The sequence below is a fragment of the Perna viridis genome, chromosome 11 (genome assembly GCF_037379345.1).
Source record: "Perna viridis isolate PV_CMFRI_1.1 ecotype Kerala chromosome 11, ASM3737934v1, whole genome shotgun sequence".
NCBI classification, from domain to species: domain Eukaryota; kingdom Metazoa; phylum Mollusca; class Bivalvia; order Mytilida; family Mytilidae; genus Perna; species Perna viridis.
Genome location: NC_142455.1, coordinates 31,501,662 through 31,521,744, shown reverse-complemented (window position 1 = coordinate 31,521,744; position 20,083 = coordinate 31,501,662). Strand labels below are relative to the sequence as shown.

The following is a 20,083-nucleotide window of genomic DNA, read 5'->3' as shown; positions in this document are numbered from 1 at the left end:
TCGCGTTTTCCGAAGAAAAGGATTGTTTCAATGACAAATTTAGGAAGAGCACGACACTACATTTATACCTCATATCACAAATGCATTCGACATTGCATGATTTCAGAGGAGTTGCGGCTCAAATAAATCGAACTCTTCCTTCAGTAGTATAGATAATTATCTCTCCTATCGATGTATTATGATCAGAACGGTAATGGTATAATAGTTAAGTAATGTAAAGTAGTTGAGTAACAATCCCAACACATTTTTATTTTGTGTGTGTAAAGGTTTTGTTTATAGGCTTAGGTGTTATATTGGTTATATCTTAGTGTGAGCCACAATGGTATATGTCACTAATGAAAGTTATATGTACATGTAGTTTACATCTGACACATGTAGATAGATTCGCCCCTCCAGATCAACGATGGACTTCGTGGTGTGACATAAAGGATGTTGAGGATTAAATCTATCTCCTTAACTGTACTTGATAAAGGGAGACAACATTATGTCACACCATATATCGCAAATGATTCGAAACTGGACTGTCTATAATTACTAGCACTATGTCGATAGTTTATTTGTTTATATTTTTATTGCCACATATTTTTTGTTTCTGGACCAGGCTCGAGAAGGAATGCATTAACAACAATTGCATTCCCTTAAGCACAGTCCATCGTGTCTCTTGCAGATATACTTCTTGAATAGTGTCAGTAGTGTGAATCTCAATATAATTGATTATATTGTAAGACCTCTCATGCTGGATAATAATTTGTAATTTCTCTGCTTATTTGGGTCATTTTATTGTCATGAAAAAATCGTTCCCACTTGTTATTAGTCATGAGTCATGTCGTTTCCACGAGCTGTAATTCAAAACTCATGGGAACAACATAAGTAACTCGTGCGAACGACATAGTAGCTGATGGGAGCGGCTTCACAACTAGTGGGAACGACATAGCATCTCATGGGAACGAATTCACAACTAGTGGGAACGACATCACAACTCGTGCGAACGACTTGACAACTCGTGGGAACCACTTCACAACTAGTGGGTGCGACTTCACAACTAGTGGGAACGACATCACAACTCGTGGGAACGACATAACAACTCGTGGAAACGACTTCACAACTAGTGGGAACGACATCACAACTCGTGGGAACGACATATCAAGTATCTCATGGGAGCGACTTCACAACTAGTGGGAACGACTTAGCAAATTCATGATCATAAAATTCAATAGTATGTACATTTGTGTAATTTATCATTATTTTTTTTGCTTTGACATTACCCCTGTGGGCCCATGATTGTTACATCAATAAAACATTTTTGAACTTTATTCTCTGGATAGAATACCGTATAGCTGTCTGTTTCCTATTACTGCAGAACATCCAGATCGTGATTCTCTCACGAGTATTTTTTTTTCATATTGGCATACTTGATTTTATCTGTTTTCCCTTGTGGTCCGTTTGATAACGTCTATTTCTATAGTCCCAATTTACCCCCCAAAAAAATGCCGAAAACGAATATATATATACCAGCGATGTTCGTTTTGTTTGTGAAATAAATAATATACATATACATATATATATATTTCACAAACAAAACGAACATCGCTGGTTTCAAGCATATAAAAAAGAGACATTAATAAGCCCATCGTGTACCGGTATATTTATATATATATACTTCTGTCAAATACTACGGATTACGGATTAATCCCCTCTATTCGTATCAGGCTAGATTATTGTGACGGGATTGATGTGGTCGTTTTCAGCACGAACTTCAGATCTTTACCTTTTATTTTCTGCCGTCAGAAGATTCCAAACTGATCCAAACATAAACTCAAACTCAAACTGACTTGAACACAAATCGACAAGACGTATAAATAGCGCAGACAAAAGGATTAACACAGATCAAACAAATGGCAAATGAATTGATCGAGTGGTTATAATGTCTGTGGAATGTTGTGGCATGAATAATTTAACAGCATAGCGAAATTTAACAGTCGATATGTAAATATGTAACCTCCAATAGTATCCTGTGTGAAATACTTTCAACCGGAAAAAATAATATCAAATCCGGGGATAGTTTATAATAGTTATATGTTTTTCATGGCTATTAAATATAAATTGTATCCATACTCAACCTTATGGTGATTAAACTAGGCTACAAGTGTCTGTAAGTGTTTTCTTTAGAGGTACTATAAAAAAAAGTGGGGCTTGGTTTTCTACAAATCGGCAACCGGATAGACCAAATATTAGATTCAATGATAAATTGATTAAATGGGTTAAAAATCATAAACACTTAGGTGTTACGTTTCATTCAAATTGTAGCTCCGTGCAGGTCCGGGTGTTAAAAGAATAGGCCTGCAGCAGCGCTACACTTGTCGTAAAAGGCGACTAAATAGTGCCCAGAACCCTAGCCAGGGGCTAGGGCGCTCTGCCCACAGAGCAACTGGGATGTGTGCCCCAGGTGGTGGAATGGGGTACCCCTGGCGTGTTACATGCTGGGGTTGTCAGGCTATAATACGGAAAACCTGACCGCAAACCATAGTGGCGCACCGTGTTGGGAAAGATGCCACGTTCCTCGCACGTTAAAGAACCCTACTGTGGTATTCTCCCGGAGTAGGAACCATAGGGCTCCGCCACAGGAGGCTAAATTGCCCGACCCTACCCACCTCTCCCTATTTCCAGTGGCAATCAAAATTTGTCGACCCCATTGTCCTTGTGTCCCATCCCTTTTTCATTTCATCATCATTTCATGTTCATTTTATCACCAATTTCATGTTCATCGTCACTCTGAATATAGCTAAAATATTGCTGCTCGGACGTTAAACCCTAACAAACAAACAAAACATCAAATTGTAAATGTACTTGTCATATTCAAAATATAGTAAAAAAGCGCTTCGAATCAACTTTCCATGCTGCGTAAATTTAAAATTTGCTCTTAGTAGACAGAACTTGGAAAAAATTTACTTCGCCTATATTGTACCCTTGTTGGAATATGCCTGTGAACTTTGGGATAGTTGTACATAAGATGATATGCACAAAATTGAACGAGTGCAACATGAGACTGCAAGAATTGTTTCTGGTATTCCAAAATATGCAAATAAAGACTCCTTATATTTTGATACTGGTTGGGAAACCATTCAATCTAGAAGGAAAAGAAGGAAACTTAGTTGGTTTTATAAATTTCACCATCAAGACTGTCGATCTTATTTAAATGTTTATCGCCGTATCAACGAGAACTTGATTCTGACTATTGGCAACCATTTACAAGATTACAGTTATATTCCGACTCTTTTATTCCGTCCGCGATTAGACTGAAATAATTTTGAATCAAATATACGTAATCTTCCAAGCATTTCTAGATTCAAAAAAGCAAACCGATTTGAAATATGTAATAAACCTCCTACTTAATATTTCACAGGTTGTAGATTATATAATATTCTACACACGAAACTTCGACATAGGTGTAGTGACCTGAATGCAGATCTCTTCCGCGTTAATTTTGTAAATGATCTAGATTGTGTCTGGGGCTGGGTGGTTGATGATGCATTACCTTTTGGAAAGCCCATTATATTTAGAGGCACGTGAAAAATTGAAGAATGGTACTGCCTTTTTACCAGAACTAACAATCGAAACTTTGCTTTTTGGAAATGACACATTATCTGATGATTTAAACAAAGATATATTTGAATCAGTCCAATTAATCATCAAACAATCTAAATGTTTTGAAATAGGATGATCACAGTAAGCAATTTTAACTTCATCCTGTTAATATTTCCCTCAATTGTTTTCTCTCTTTTTTATGTCAGATAACTATTGAAACAGATGTTGAAATGACAAGTTCATCACTTGATAACATACATATACAAACGTCTCTGAATGTGACGACTCTGTTCCCTACAATGCTCCATCGGATCAAATTGATACAGGGAAGATAATGTGAGCATAAAGCAGGGTCTGAAAAATTCCCAACACTGTTAGAACTGTCAAACTTGCGAAGCAAATTTTTGGTTGTTCCCTCCGCGGGACTCGAACTCGTACCGTTGTGACAAATATGACAACACCGCCTGCACAAAGTCCCCTCGGCGAGATAAAAATTAAAGCTTTCGCTGGCCGGGTCTTTCCTCCTCCTCGTAGGATTAATCTAGGGTTGTAACATATATTTAATCCATTTTATCAAGAGCATGAATTATGATCACTCTTCATGTGTGAATTATATTCAGGATATTATTTAATAGTATAAAAAAATATCCTGTGTCCGATTATGAATTCTATTCAGTCTATGTGAACTGTTTTATAGTTGTAGCATTAAATAATATCCTGTGTACACTTAGGAATACCTCTAGCTTTTTCAAGTTGATATAGTAAATATCATTTTTCAAGTAGTGGAAACAATTTAATAGGTGTGGAATTCGTTTCGTAGTGAAATAATATCCTGTGGAAAAAAATAATATGAAATAATTTCCATAGGATAAGATTTCACCCGGATAGTATTATGGCTACACTTGCAATTAAAGAGATAAGGGATAATCATTTTAGGATTGTTTCCAAATCTATACATAAACCTGAATAAAAAATATGTCCAAATAAATATTCCTTGATCTTTTTCCATAGGGGTGTTGATATTAATTAAATCCGCTTACATTCCGTTGTTTATACATGTAAAAGTAGTGTATCAAGTACATGTAGTTTGTGAAAAGAGTTTATCACGGATTTAGGCTTGATGTAAATTATCTAACAGTGGCAAACGCAAATTGGTGCTAATTGCTAATCTTAAATATGAATTATTCTTCATATAAAAATAAGAATTTGACAAAATCCTAGTTTAAGGTAAGAAAAGTTCAATAATTCCTAATGTTTCAATTATTACTATTGCTCAGGCTATTACTTATTCCATATGTCAATCATGTTTTTGATTCGGCTATTGCTTATTCCATATGTCAATCATGTTTTTGATTCGAACCTGATAGTATTGTTTGTGATTTTCATGTTTAGTTATGTTATAATAGTCTGCTGAATTATTCGGACGTTGTTAAAATGTGTAAAACTCTATGTTTTTGAGTATGACTCTGCCAATGTGACTATTTCCCCAAAATAGAGACAAATCGAACGGTTATGTTATGCCACTCTTTACACCTTGAATCTTTGAGAACATACAACTTTTACACCCAAAGCTTACACGTACAAATCGTCGAAACTATTCACTCTATCGAACCTGGGAACAAGATTCTAGCGGAAACAAAATAATGTAATCCAGGGGCAAAGACCAGACATGGAAAACAGACAAGCACAACCAAGAACATAAAGCAACCAAAATAATACATACAAAGTAACAAAAGTAAATGAACAACTCGGACACCTCTAAAAACTGGGAGCGTAATAAAATGATTAGTTTTTGGTGCAAATGAAATATAAATGTAGTTAATATTTCAAAAATTGGCGCAAACGCAATATTCGCAGTTTGATAGGATTGTCGTCGTGCTTCAACTCTATTCTCTATTAAATTACACTTTAGTTTAAAGAAATAATCTTTTTATATATGTAAATCCTTACCGTGGATGAATCTAAAGATCGATTAAGGGCTCATTAAAATTTCATCCTATCCTAGCCCCCCTAAAAATCAAATAGCTGCCGAAGGATGGATACTTCAGGAACATTGCCGTCTAGGAATGGAAAATTAACGACAGAAAAATCAAAATCATCCCTTTTATCATTAATTCTAGTATGAAGACTGCTGTCTTCTAGGATTAAAAAAAATGCACATGAGTACTGTTATTGCTGGCAAACTTAAGTTCTTTTGGATAGCTATCTTGAACGTTTTTTAGTTACTTCACTCTCTGTAGAATTTATTTGAGTTGGAAGGTACTCGAGTTAGTATTTCGTTTCGAAACACTTCTATGTAATATATACGTCATACACCCAATTCTGAAATAAAATCCATATATATGATTTTGACATGTTACTTGTTTTCCGATACCTACAATGAACGATTTCACTTAAATTTCTTCAAAGTGTATTGGGATCGATTGATCTTTGACCCCTCCTCTAATTAATGCAAAATAGCAGAAAACTTTACCACTTTTCAGTTTGAAAAGAATGATATTCAAAAACTGCATTGATTTATTTTTCCATTGACATATGGTATAGCCGTATACCCTCTAGGCCAATTAAAGTTCGAAAAATCCTTAGTCGTCCGCAGCACTAACAGTAATTAAGTGCATGCACAAAAACCTTAAGAGCTGTGTGAAAATATATTATATGGCAACCGACTGGTTCTCAGTAGAACATGGGGTGAAGCAAGGCGATAGCTATACACCTTTACTATTTGCTATTTTCATTAAAGATCTCGCTCTTGATATCAAAACTCTGAAACTTGGAATCAAATTAACTCTGATGAACAACTGAGCATTTTAATGAATACAGATGAAATTGTATCAAACTTTTCCTGTTGGTGATAAAGTATTCAGAGTAGTATCTCATCAAAACTCTTTGCTATAGTCTTACTAATACTTTTTTTATTTCACTCCTATCACGAGAAAACTAAACGCACATTTGCATGCATTACAAATGGTGAAATTTTAACTTGTATATATATATCGTCTCAGGATGTGACCACTATAATCGCTACACTGCTCCATCGGATCAATTTGATACAGGAAAGATAAAGTAAGCATAGACAGGCCTGACAAATTCCCAACGATGCTACAACTGTCAAATTCGCGAAGCAAATTTGTGGTGATTTCCTCCACGGGAATCAAACTTGTACCGCTGTGACATCTATGGCAACACCGCCTACACTACGTCCAGCGCCCTAGACCACTCGGCCAGCTAGGCTATTTAAAATATAGCTTTCGCTGGCCGTGTCATTCCTCCTCGTAGGATTAATCTAGGACTGTAACTTAGTACACGATGCATGGTAGTACGGGACAGTTCATCTAGATGTAGAACTCTGATTTTCATATTTAGAATATTAACATATAATAACTTTTCTAAATTTTTTTGTTATATTCTGACTAGAACAAAAACTTGACTGACATAGAAAATATCATAAAACTACTTTATTTAACTTCTATCATAATAAAACTAGATGCACAGTACAAATGGTGTAATTTTAATTCTTGATAATTATCTTTTTGAAATTATGAGTACATTGTTGTATATGTTCATCTATAGAGTGCATGCTTGCATATGGATGATGGAAGTAGTGTGAAATTTATTTTTTGTTTGAATCACATGTACGTAAATGATACATTGGAAATATTATCCTAGAATTAAGCGAATACTCTTATTTATTCTTTATGCTTTTTCAGGTTTGCCCCAAGATTCTTGATACATTATTCTTAAGTCAAGTGAATAACCTCTTTTATTATTAATTCTTTTTCAAATTTCGTTCAAGTTTATTTTTTACGTTATCTTACTCAAACATTCAAACTTCTACTTAATGCGAAGAAAGATAACTCTTGTTTTAAACTTTTCCTTCTGGTGAAATTTTACATATATTAACAACTTTTTCAAAACTCTTAGTTATATTCGGTTTGGAACAAAACACATTTGTGTATAGACAAAATGAATAATTTTTGCCTCAAAATTGAAAGTTAGAAAAGATTTCAAATTTATATGTTACAACTGTAATAAAATGATAGTGCATCATAAGCCTCTAAAGGCTGGTTGGTAAAAAAAAAACAGATATATTTAGTGTTATGTATGGAACGCCTAAACTGTCTGATGAGATTCACATTTGTTTACGTGTTGTCAATTTTATATTACTTGCTGTGGTTTTATAATTACATGTGGTCATTTTGTATTAAATTATGTAGGAACATCTTTACATTATATCGTTTTGTCTTTACGTTCTGGCATTTCGTCTTTACGTTCTGTCATTTCGTCTTTACGTTCTGTAATTTTGTATTTACGTTCTGTCGTTTTATGATTACGTTATGTCAATATATATTTACGTTATGTGGATCTATCTTTACGTGCAGTGGTTTTCTTATAACGTGAGGTCGTTTCGCCTTTACGTTATGTCGATCTCTAAATACTTTATGTGCATTTTCTTTTCTTTACGTGCAGTGATTTCTTCTTTACGTGATGTGGACAAAAATTTCATGATGACGTGTGACCCCGTGTGATAGCGGTAATCAAAAGAATGTAATCCAGGGACAAAGACCAGACATGGAAAACAGACACACACAACAAAGAACCTGAAGTAACTAAAATCATACATACAAAGTAACAAAAGTAAATGAGCAACTCGGACTCCACTAAAAACTGGGAGCGTGGACCAGGTGCACCGGTAGGGTAAACGTCCCCTGCTTTTCTAGAAACACCCGCCGAGTTGCTCATAAAAAGTCAAGTCCGGGGTAGACAAACGAGGAAAGGCAAACCATGACCCGTTGAATAAATCAGTTTTCATGGCGCTGATGGATACATCATAACAATCCGCGATTTCATGATGACGACCAAAAATCTTCTGTAGTGATGACTTCAATCTTGTAGCAACATAACCCTGTTCCAGAAGCCTATTTGTTAGACTTCTAGCGCGATACAAAAAGTTTGCGTAGTTTCGGCAAGCTCTGGCATAACGTATGAGTTGTGATATGAACACCCTAACGCAGGAGCCGAAGGAATGTTGCCACAGATGAAAGAAAAGTTGACAATTCTGAATGAAAAGTCATCACGTTTGTCGTAAAGTTTGGTCAATAGTTTTCCTTTACCATCGATTTCTAAGTGTAGGTCAAGATATGAGGCTGACTTCACAGTGTCTGTAGTATCCTTTATCTCAAGTTCTTTGTAAACTTCAAATCAGTCCGTAAAAGGCAAAATAGACGTCACAACGCCGATTAGTAAAATGCTGAACGAAATATACTTGTGTAGTCTATCAAGTCACCCTAGAGTGTTAATTCTATAATAAAAATAGCTTATTTGTTATTTACGTTCAATATTATCACAATTGATACACCTGAGACTCTGTTGATGACCTGTGGCGATTTTCGTATTCAGAATATATTTTTTAACCAAAAACATGGGAATTTCGACTCCCACGAACATTTGCATAAATTCGACTCTACAAGTTATTGCGTGACTAAATTTATTTTCTACATTAATAAACCACCAAAACTAATTTTCAATAAAGAATTTAAAAAAAAAATTAAAAATATTACCCCTACCCCTAGAAAACTGGTCTCAGTATCAAACATTATTTTCATTCATGGCATACCGACATTGTGAATTCATATTTTAGGCATTCATAATTAAGATAATGATTTACTCAACATATCTGATCAATTCAAGCGTTTGAATTTCTTTATGAATTTTCCCTTTTTATGAAAAAAAAAACACATTATTGTCGCCTACGCTCTTGAAATTAGCAAATATGTTGGATGTATCGATAATGAAAGCAATCGCCCGCAACATGCCCAGTGTACGCCGTTTATGTAAAAATTAACATTCTGGTTCATGTTGATTTTTTTTTTCATGGGTAGGGGGTGGCAATTTTTTCACCAACTTTACTTGGAAAAGTTCAAACATTAATTAATTACCTGGCCGATTTGAAAGCTTAGACACTATACAAATCTACTGTATCACACAAAAGCTGGTTTAAACTACGGTATTCTGAAAAAAAGATAATAACGGGTGATATAGAAGAAATTCCGAAATTCTGTAAATTCTACTTTTTACGATTTTATAGTAATTGTAACCCTATAAAAAAATCACACGCCTGAATTGTTCAGATATTTTGGGCAAATAATCATCTTTTAAATTATGAATGCCTAAAAAATGAGTTTCACAGTGTCGGTATGCTGTGAATGAGAATTATGCTTGATACTGAGACCAGTTTTTTTTTCGGAGAAGGGGTTAAATTTCAAAACATTTAAAAGAAAATCTTTCTTGAAAATCAGTTAATGGTAGTTTATTAATTCAGGAAATTTAATTTTTATCGAATGATTCAAAATTTGAGACTTTTTAGTCGAGTAATATCTTGTAGAGTCGAAGTTATGCGACTTTTTACGGGAATATTGAAATTCCCATTTTTGCCAATCTTATTATTATTATTATTATTATTTTGTTTTGGTTTTATAAATTCTGACTACGAAAATCGCCACAAGTCACTAACAGAATCCAAGAAGTATCAGTTGTGAATATCCCGAACATAAATAACAAATACTTGTAAGCCATTTTTTATTGAAGAATAAATACTTTAGGGGTTTTGACATTGAAAACTATGTCAATTTAAGCGATTTCTATGAGACAGTTCCATTGCATTCATTTTGATACAAAACCCAAGTGTTACCGCAACTTTCTTGATATCATTATAAAGCTGAGACATTTGGCAGCATATTGATACATACATATGTGAATTTACTTCGTTTTGCAGAAAAAAAGAAGTTATAAGTATAAAAAAAGTAAACAAGATGCTCCAAGGACCCTAAATAGCTCACCTAGTTATTTTTTTTCAAGGACAACAACTCTAACCTCAAGGGGCTGTCCAACAATTTTGACTCAATGAACACTTTGGCAGGACTTATCAGAAGGATCCTTTTATCAATTGAAAGTTTCATTCTATCTATTATAGTTTTCAAAATATTGGCTGAAAACTGCTAAAAACATATTTTTTTTGTCTTTCAAGGGCAAAAAATTGAACAAGGAGTCATCCAACAAGTTTGATCCCCACATACATTTGTAGGTTGTGTCATAAGGATCATTTCAACAATTAAAAGTTTTATTCTATCTATCATAGTTTTCAAGATATTGGCTAAAATCTGTAAAAAAAATAATAATTTTTCACCTTTCAAGAGCAATAACTCTAACAAGGAAACGTCTGACAACTTTTTTCTCCCTGTAGACTTTAGTAAGCCTTATAATAAGGATCATTTCAGCAATAAAAAGAATTTGGCAAAATCTAACGGTTTTGGAGATATATGCAAAAAACTATTGTCTGACCCCTATGTACTATTATTAGTAACGGTGGCCATGTTTTTCGACGAAACAAAAATCCCCATTTCAGTTCTATGGAGGATACCACAAGGAACATTCATATCAAGTTTGGTTCTAATTGGTTCAGTAATTTCAGAGGAGAAGAGTTTCGTATAATTGTTCACGACGACGGACACCAAATGATGGCAATAGTTCACATGGTCTTGGTTTGTTTGTTTGTTTGTTGGAATTTAACGCTCGAGCAGCAATAATTCAGCTATATTCAGGCGATGAACATGAAATGGATGATAAAATGAACATGAAATGATGATGAAATAAAAAAAAATGGGATGGAACACAAGGATAAAGGGTGGACAAATTTTGATTGCCACTGGAAATGGTGAGAGTTGGGTAGGGTTGGGCAATTTAGCCTCCTGTGACGAACCCCTGTGGTTCCTACTGCGGGAGAATACCACAATGGGGTTCTTTAACGTGGCATCTTTCCCAACACGGTGCACCACTATGGTTTGCGGTCAGGTTTTCCGTATTATAGCCTGACAACCCCAGCATGTAACACGTCAGGGGTACCCCATTCCACCACCTGGGGCGCAAATCCCAGTTGCTCTGTGGACAGAGCGCCCTAGCCCCGGCTAGGGTTCTGAGCACTTTTTAGTCGTCTTTTACGACAAGCTTAGCGCTGGTGCAGGCCTATTCTTTTAACACCCGGACCTGCACGGGGCCACATGGTCTTGGAACAGGTGAGCTAAAAAATGATTTTTGCCTTAAGGAGGTATAAAAAGCAGCCAAAAATACAAAAAAAGTATGTTTTGAATTGATCAGATATGTTGAGTAAATCATTATCTTAATTATGAATGCCTAAAATATGAGTTTCATAGTGTCGGTATGCTGTGAATGAAAATTATGTTTGATACTGGGACCAGTTTTCTAGGGGTAGGGTAATATTTTTAACATTTTTTGAAAATTCTTTCATGAAAATTAGTTTTGGTGGTTTAGAGTCGAACTTATGCAAATTTTCGCGGGAGTCGAAATTCCTATGTTTTTTGTAATTAAAAAAAGATATTCTGATTGCGAAAATCATCAACAGAGTCCCAGTTGTATCAATTGTGATAATATTGAACGTAAATAACAAAAAAGCTATTTTTACTATAGAATAAACACTCTAGGGTGACTTGATAGACTACCCAAGTGTATTTCGTTCAGCATTTTTCTAATCGGCGTTATGACGTCTATTTTGCCTTTTACGGACTGATTTGAAGTTTAAACCGGATCCAAAAGTTCCGGGGTCACACGTCATCATGAAATTTTTGTCTACATCACGTTAAGAAGAAACCACATCATGTAAAGAAAAAATCACTGCACGTAAAGAAAAGAAAATGCACATAAAGTATTTAGAGATCGACATAACGTAAAGATGAAACGACCTCACGTTATAAGAAAACCACTGCACGTAAAGATAAATCCACACAACGTAAATATATGTTGACATAACGTAATCATAAAACGACAGAACGTAAATACAAAATTACAGAACGTAAAGACGAAATGGCAGAACGTAATGACAAAACGACGTAATGTAAATATGTTCTACATAACGTAAATACAAAATGACCACATGTAATTATAAAGCCACAGCAAGTACTATAAAATAAATGTGAATCTCATCAGACAGTTTAGGCGTTCCATAGTTATGACTATGTATGAACGTGATGCTATGTTTATATATGCCAAGCTGCACTTAAAAATAAAATGTCTATCTATACGTCATAAGGAAGAGATCTGGAGCCCCTACGGGACGAATCTACTCAATTAAGTGAAAATTGCTTCTGACAAGTCATCCTTTTCATCTATACAGTAAAAAATTAAACCTAAACAGTCATTCGATAACTTATTTGTGACAAAATATGACATCTCTGCTCATATTGATACTTAACTTGACAAGGTCGGCAGTGCATGTGATAGTAACCAAACAAAATACAGCCCCGGTCCCCTTTCTTGTACTACAGAACACTTTCACACTGATTTTGCCCTGGCTACGCCACTGCTATAGACTCCTTACAATTAAGCTTCTGGAACAGGGTTATATTACTACAAGTTATGGCGCTTACCACACCTGCACACCTGCTCCATGCCCCCAGTTTTAGTGGAGTCCGGGTTGCTCATTTACTTTTGTTTCTATGCTTTAGGTTTCAGTTATTTCATATTTTCTTTATGTGTGTCTGATCATTGTCCCTGCATAGTGTTCTTTCTGATTAACGTATTGATTCTGGCTTCCTTGATTTTACTGAAACTTTGATGATTTGTTGGATACATCGATTCTCTAAATAGTCTTAATATGTTCTGAATATGCATTTTGTATCAAACGGGTCACTATGTTATAGAGGTCACAGGTACATGCGAAATGGATAATATACTCTTCCCCTTTTTCTCTACAATCTTTCTAAAAAACCCAATTTCTACGTACCTCTGTATGGGTTTTCTAGGCGAAATATGCCGAGTAACAGTCATATTATACAAACAAATATTTTCTCGACCGATATGTGCTTTAGGGAACATATCAGTCAAGAAAATATCTGATAATATGAAATGGCATCTCTACAAGAAAACGCATATAGCGGTAGAAAATAGGTGTACATGTTAATTTCTGATTTATTTTCGGGGGGGGGGGGGTGTAGAGAAAAAAGGGGAGGGGAAGTCTACCCTGTAAGTGTTTAGATCATAAATCAGCAATTAGAGGTGCTCAATAAGTGCCCATTTAGATCATATTGTTTGTTAAATAATTGGACTTACATGTCTTTTAAATATAATTGTAATGAAATTCATTATCGTATTTTTCTGTTTATTTTGTTAGATTTGTAATTATTTTTCAAGAAGTAAGATTTGGCCTATAGCAAGACTCATACATTCTTTCCCTTCTTAAACTTGTAAAATGGCAGGCTCCAGCTAGTGTGGAATGACAATTTTCAGTCATTCTTTTAGGTGCAGAACAATCGGAAGGTTTTATAGTACTAAATTAAATAAACAGAAAAAACTTGAAAGGAAAATTTGCTTGATAAGGGATTTGCATAAAACTGTTCAATAATATGATTGAAGCCAGTTACAGCTAAAGCAATAAATTTTAGGTTTCTACATAATTTTGTGTCTAAATAACCATATGTGTAATAAGTTAACGCAATGACATATAAACAAAGACACGTGCTTGTTTTGTTTATATGCATCTCATTATAGTTCAAAGGTTACATCCGGGAAGTAAGAAACGTTTTTGACCTTATTTTCACTGGAGTAGACTGCACATGGATGGTGCACTTTTGACAGGCTTTGTGTATGTAGAGGATAATTAAAGCAGAGTGTCATTCACTGATACAATTGGTTACATTATTATGCACCAGGGATTTTAACTTAACGAATAAGGTAAAATATTGACTATGTTGAATTTATCTCAATCAGCAGGTATACACCCGAATGAGACTTTTGCATAGGAGTCCGGGTTCAATTAGGGATGCTTAAAAAAAATCCGCTTGTTGTAACAGCTGCTCGTCTACAAAAAATTATGGAGAAGTAAGTATTATACATGCACATGAATATAGTGTAATATGTGTATAGCGTAATAGCATGGTATTGATTACTGCTTGTAAGACACTGCGTGACTCATTCATTGTCTCATAAATTATACATGTGAAGCTACAAGTTATGGAGTTAGTTCGTGTCTGTTCACTTTAGGCTGAGCATGCACAAGACCTTTATTAATCATCACTGAAATAAAGTTATAACAAAACATTCTAATGTTATTTGGATCATGAAAAGCACAGTTTTTTTGCTTACTCTGTCATGAGCTTATAAAACTTAAAAAGAAAAAAAACCAAACAAACAAATAAAAAACCAACCAAACAAACAAACAAAAATTTATCGAAATTGTATACAGATCACTAAGATATTCTGAAAGGTAAAGAATCATTTTTATTCTGCACTCTTCTTTTCTGCTTGTGATTTTTGTTATTTAGATCATATGGGGAAAAATGTGAATTTCCTGAAAATAAGTTTACCATTAAGATGATTGTTCAAAAGCCACATTTAAAAGACAAAACATATGCAGGGAACAAACACATTGTAGCAAAATCCATAATCTTTTCCTTTTCTTCATTTAACTTCATTTACAACTTTATCATTATTAGTCATATTATAATTATGTTCCATCTTTTGACTGGGTATGCTCAAAAGCCATTTCATGTTTCCTTCACTGCTTTTGATACACTGCAATGTATACCATGACCATTAGGCTGTAGTTTCATTATTTGATAACTCCTTTGTTTATGAATCACTGATTGATTAGAATGACTCACTGTTCTCATTGAGCTACAAAATGTATAGATGACCAATGATGACCAATATATTCAGCTGATCAAGGTGTTATTGTCACTTACACAGGTCAATACAATAATCTCTTGTCTAAATAATGGAGTATTTAATGACCAATTTCATATATTGACATGGTTTCATGAAGCCTATAATGTTGGATAGAGTTATTTAAATCAGCTGCTGTCATAGCTTATTAATCATACTTTTTTTGCCTTAAATATTTTGAGTGAAAGAAGAAACATATATAACCAAAAAATGTGTGATTTATTTCCTGTATTGTAACTTAAATAGGAGTAATCAAGGGAATCGAGACTCTAGTAAGGAAATCAGAAGAATGTAATGCAGTGACGAAGACCAGACAGTGCAAACAGACACGCACAAATAATAACATAAAATAACCAAACTACATGTAATATGTACAAAGCAACAAAAGTAAATACTGGTAGCATGGACCAGGTGCAGCAGAAGGGTAGGCGTCTTCTGCTTTTCTAGAAAAAGCAGAGTTGCTCATAAAGAGTCAAGTCCAAGGTAGATGATAAAGCAAAGGAAACCTATGACAGGTTGAACAAATCGGTTTTAATGGTTGAGATGGATAATCCGTAATGATCCATGAGTTCTTGATGCTGACCATGAAACTTCTGTAGTGTTGACTTAAATCTTGTAGCAACATACAAGAGTTCAAGAAGTCTAATTGAAACAAGTCTAGCGCGGTACAAAAAGTCTTGCATAACATATGAGTTGTGATATGAAAACTCCATATGCAGCTGCTGAAGGGATGTTGCCACACATGGAAGGAAAGTTGACAAGACCGAAAGAAAAGTCATTGCATTTGTTGTATAGTTGTATGGTCAATAGTTTTCCTTTACCATAGATTTCTAGTGTAGGTCAAGATATTAGGCTGACTTCACAGTGTCTGCAGTTTCCTTTTTCTCAAGTTCTTTGGGATAGATTCGATGTATAAAATCCCCAAAACCTGGATTGTTTAATGATGTATGTCTATAAAGCAGAAACTGAGTTCAAAGGATCTGGCTAAACGATGTTTCTGCCTTTGGATCAGATCAGCTATAAGGTCAGCCTCATGAGATTGAGAAATAGGTCAGCAAGTAGAGGAGCACAATATGTTCCCATTGGAATGTTGACTGTTAGTTGAAAAATGCATCCATCAAACTGGCATTTTGAAAATATCATCTTTGGTACATATGAAAGATGGTTTGGAATCATTTTTTACTAAGTATTAGGAATCTCTACCAAGTACTACATATATGTGTCTAGGTGTGCTGACGTTTTTGGAGTAACAACAATGTATTTTTTGAGTCAGAATTGAATATGGGGAATAGAAGTAAAAAGAGTTGAAAAATAATTGGTTTTAATTCTATTATATTTTGATAATAATCTTGAATTATTATGATTTTTTATTGGATTATTAAGTGTTCTCCCCATAATTAAAAAAAAAACTAGGACAGTAATCACTGGCATATCACAACTCAGTAGCCCCCCCCCCCCAATAACAAAAAAATAACAAAGTGCTTATTACTGCAGTATGAAAAATTATTGCTTTGGAAAGCACAATTTTATATGAAAGTCTGTCTATCTGACATTATTACAATGAGTGGGGGTATATTGGAAGTTTGTAAGTCTGTTTCAAAATTTTCAAAACTAAAATCTTGGCATGACTGATCTCAGATTTGGTATGTGGCTAAGCCACTTTTATATAGAGTGGACATATACTGTAAGCAATTGTAGTTGCTGTCCAACATCAATTTCCTGTTACACGGGACTGTCCCTTTTTCAAATGAAATTTGGTCACAAAATGCTCAGCTCCCATTGGACAGATTGATTTTAAATTTGGTAGTTGACTTTATTGGAGCATATGTTGTAAAGAAATTGGTTGCTGTCTGATGTCAACCTTAAAATACATGGCAGCAGGCCCATTTGAAAAAACATCTTTCCTAATTACTGAGAACCTACTGAATTTTCAGCAGATAGTTTTCTTTGTCATTTTCATAAGTAAAAAATGTATACTGGCCAACTTTGCCTACATGGCTAATTTTAACAAGGTCTTAGCATATAAATCACCAAAACATTTCATTTAGCAAACAGACGTGTGCCATACTTAAATCCCATTTACCCTCAGAAATAAATCATGGCCAATTTTCTGCTTCTTTTGACTTTAAGCAGGAAGTTATTACTGTTAAGTAGGTGATTATTTTGTTGTTGACCAGCTGCTTTTGTTTGATGAGGTCAATATTGAACAAGCACCTGCTCAGGTGAAAACTTGAAGTTACCTCCCCTTCAGTTGACTTCAAAATTATATTATATTTACAGATGTCCATTATACTATGTACATTTGTTTTGTGCATGTAAATCATACATTTGGCACGTGTGATTGCTTGGAGATTAAAGAATTGTTTTTAATTACTTCCTCCTGATTTTCAACTTTAAATTATGTTTAACATATACCATGGTCGGTCCTATAGGAAACAAGGACAAATACTCCCAAAATTTATTAAAAAGGTAGTGTTGCTGGCTGTAATTTTCAAATTAACAAACTTTCTGATGAAAGATAGGCTCTGACCTCCAGAATGCTCTTCTCAAACTGCCACTGTGGTGGACAACTGTATGACAGTTACTTTTTTAACCAAAGTATATTATACAAGATGTTTTTAAATTTAATATCACTTTAGAAATTATTTTTCTCACTGGTCAGACACATCATCCTTTTCCCACAACTCATGAGATCTCTGGTCAGTCTTATCAACAGTGATTGTTTGGTCAGTATATATTTGTTTATTCTGTCAATACCAGCATAATTATAAACATGTAAAATTATGCATGTACACATGTTGGTGTGAATATTCCCTGGGGAGGAGTGTAGATAAAGAGACTTGATAATTTGCCCTGTTTTGATAAGGTCAGTGAAATACAGTATCAGGTCAATTGAGTCATAAATCATTTTCATTATAACTAGTGATGGGAGTTATTGATAATTATTGTGGATAGTTTGATATGTTATTGAAGTTCTTCAATGTACTTTAGTTTTAAAAATTATTTTTGAAAAATTGTGGAGTATTGTTATTCAGGCTGGATTTTAATAAATTTAGTATTCATATTCATTTCATATTCATGCAAGGTTAGTTATTTTGTTTTCTTTTAATTAAATATAAAGGCAAGAAGTGATTTCTTTTTCAGATGTCAGACTTAACAACAACTACTTTGTTGCTTTGTTGTTTTTGATGCTCTAGTTCTAATGAATCTTTTATTGAACTAATTTTTTGCTAAAAATGATCAGCATGGTAATTCTGCTTCATGTTATAGGTTGTGTTCATGAATTTTAATTTGTTGAGCTTTAAAATTGGTCCCAATGTGGTTATAAAACAGAAATGTATTTTCACAAATTTTCTGTATTTAGTGTCAGGAGTTTTATTTATACTTCTGGTTCCACTTCTCTGTTGGTCCACCTACGTCATTCCTGTATAAAACTTTGCATACATGTAATGCACTTTTTAAAATGTACATGTATGTCAGTAGAGGTAAATTTGTAAACATGTTATTCTTATGTAGAATCTTCTGGCGCTATATTATAATTAAAAATTATCAGTAATTCCCAACAACAATATTACATCAAATCAACTGTTATGTTGTGGGTAAACAGAATGATTTCAATACAACTATATTGGTTCCTAACATTTCAATAGAACATAATATATACATGCCATATCAGTCTTGTGTCATATTTTTTCTTTCTCAACTTGTATGTAAGAATGATACATGTATGCCTGTGCTGAGAAGGGGAATCTATTGGTTCTGTGTTACCTGTAACAGGTGATTATAATAGATTAACAAACTTTTAAAGGTGGGACTTTTGCCATAACTGTGAGCTTTAGACAAATATATATTATTCTAATTTGTCAGGTTTTCTATTCAGTGATATATTAATGGTACAAATTTATAAAGCTTATTCTATTAGTTAAATAATGAGGCCATGATATTGCATTGATGTAGAGAAAATCCTTTGAATGAAAGATAAATATGTTTAAGGTTGAAAGTAATAACAGAACTAAATGTACATGTATTTGTAATTTGAACTATAAACTGTTTAAACATTTTTTCTATAAAAACAGAAAGATCTCAATGTGAAAAAGTTGAGTAGATTGAAGTCACTGAAGAGACACACAATTTATTATCCTATTGAAAAATAAATCTTTAATAATAAAGTTGTATATTTTAAACCATTTGAAAAAATAGAATACATTGAGTTGTATATATTGATGTGAAATTGTATTTCTGTTCATGTATCATACTTATAACTTAATTTACAGTGTACCTTCAATGGAAATTTTGGAAAATGGGAAAGTTTAGTTATCTTATTTTTGTGAACTATACCTCATCCATAATATGTAAAAACAAATATGCCACAGAAATGAGTACAAAAATAATAAAACATTGGATTAAACATGGACAAATGAAAGAGAGACGATCTACATACAGCGAACTTAATGTAAAGTAAAAACTGAAAATAAGGGGAACTAGAGTCACACAAAAAAACTAAAGCACTAGCAGTTCAAACTCCCACAAAAAAACTGAGTGAAATCAGGTGCTCTGGAAGGGTAAGCATGTCTTGCTCTACCATCAGTACCTATTACATTGTAAGTTTGTTGAATCAGGTAATAATCAACAATAACATTTTATTTTACATATAAAAAACATCCATGTAAATGTGCTGGAGAATTGTTTCTCCAAACATGTTCCACTACAGAAGAGGGTCGAAAATTTGCTTTTGCTTTCTTTTCTTTTGAATGGATGGATCCACATT

General features: G+C 33.9%; 1 protein-coding gene across 2 annotated transcripts in view; it reads left to right on the top strand.

Annotated features, from left to right (window-relative positions):
• The first annotated feature begins 14,169 nt into the window (after positions 1-14,169).
• The window catches only part of LOC148603727 (uncharacterized), a 92,983-nt gene continuing 87,069 nt past the window's right edge, over positions 14,170-20,083 (top strand). For both annotated transcript variants that reach the window (XM_088552226.1, XM_088552224.1), the window contains exon 1: positions 14,170-14,325. The gene's annotated coding sequence lies outside the window, so the exon portion shown is untranslated. The remainder of the gene's footprint in view (positions 14,326-20,083) is intronic.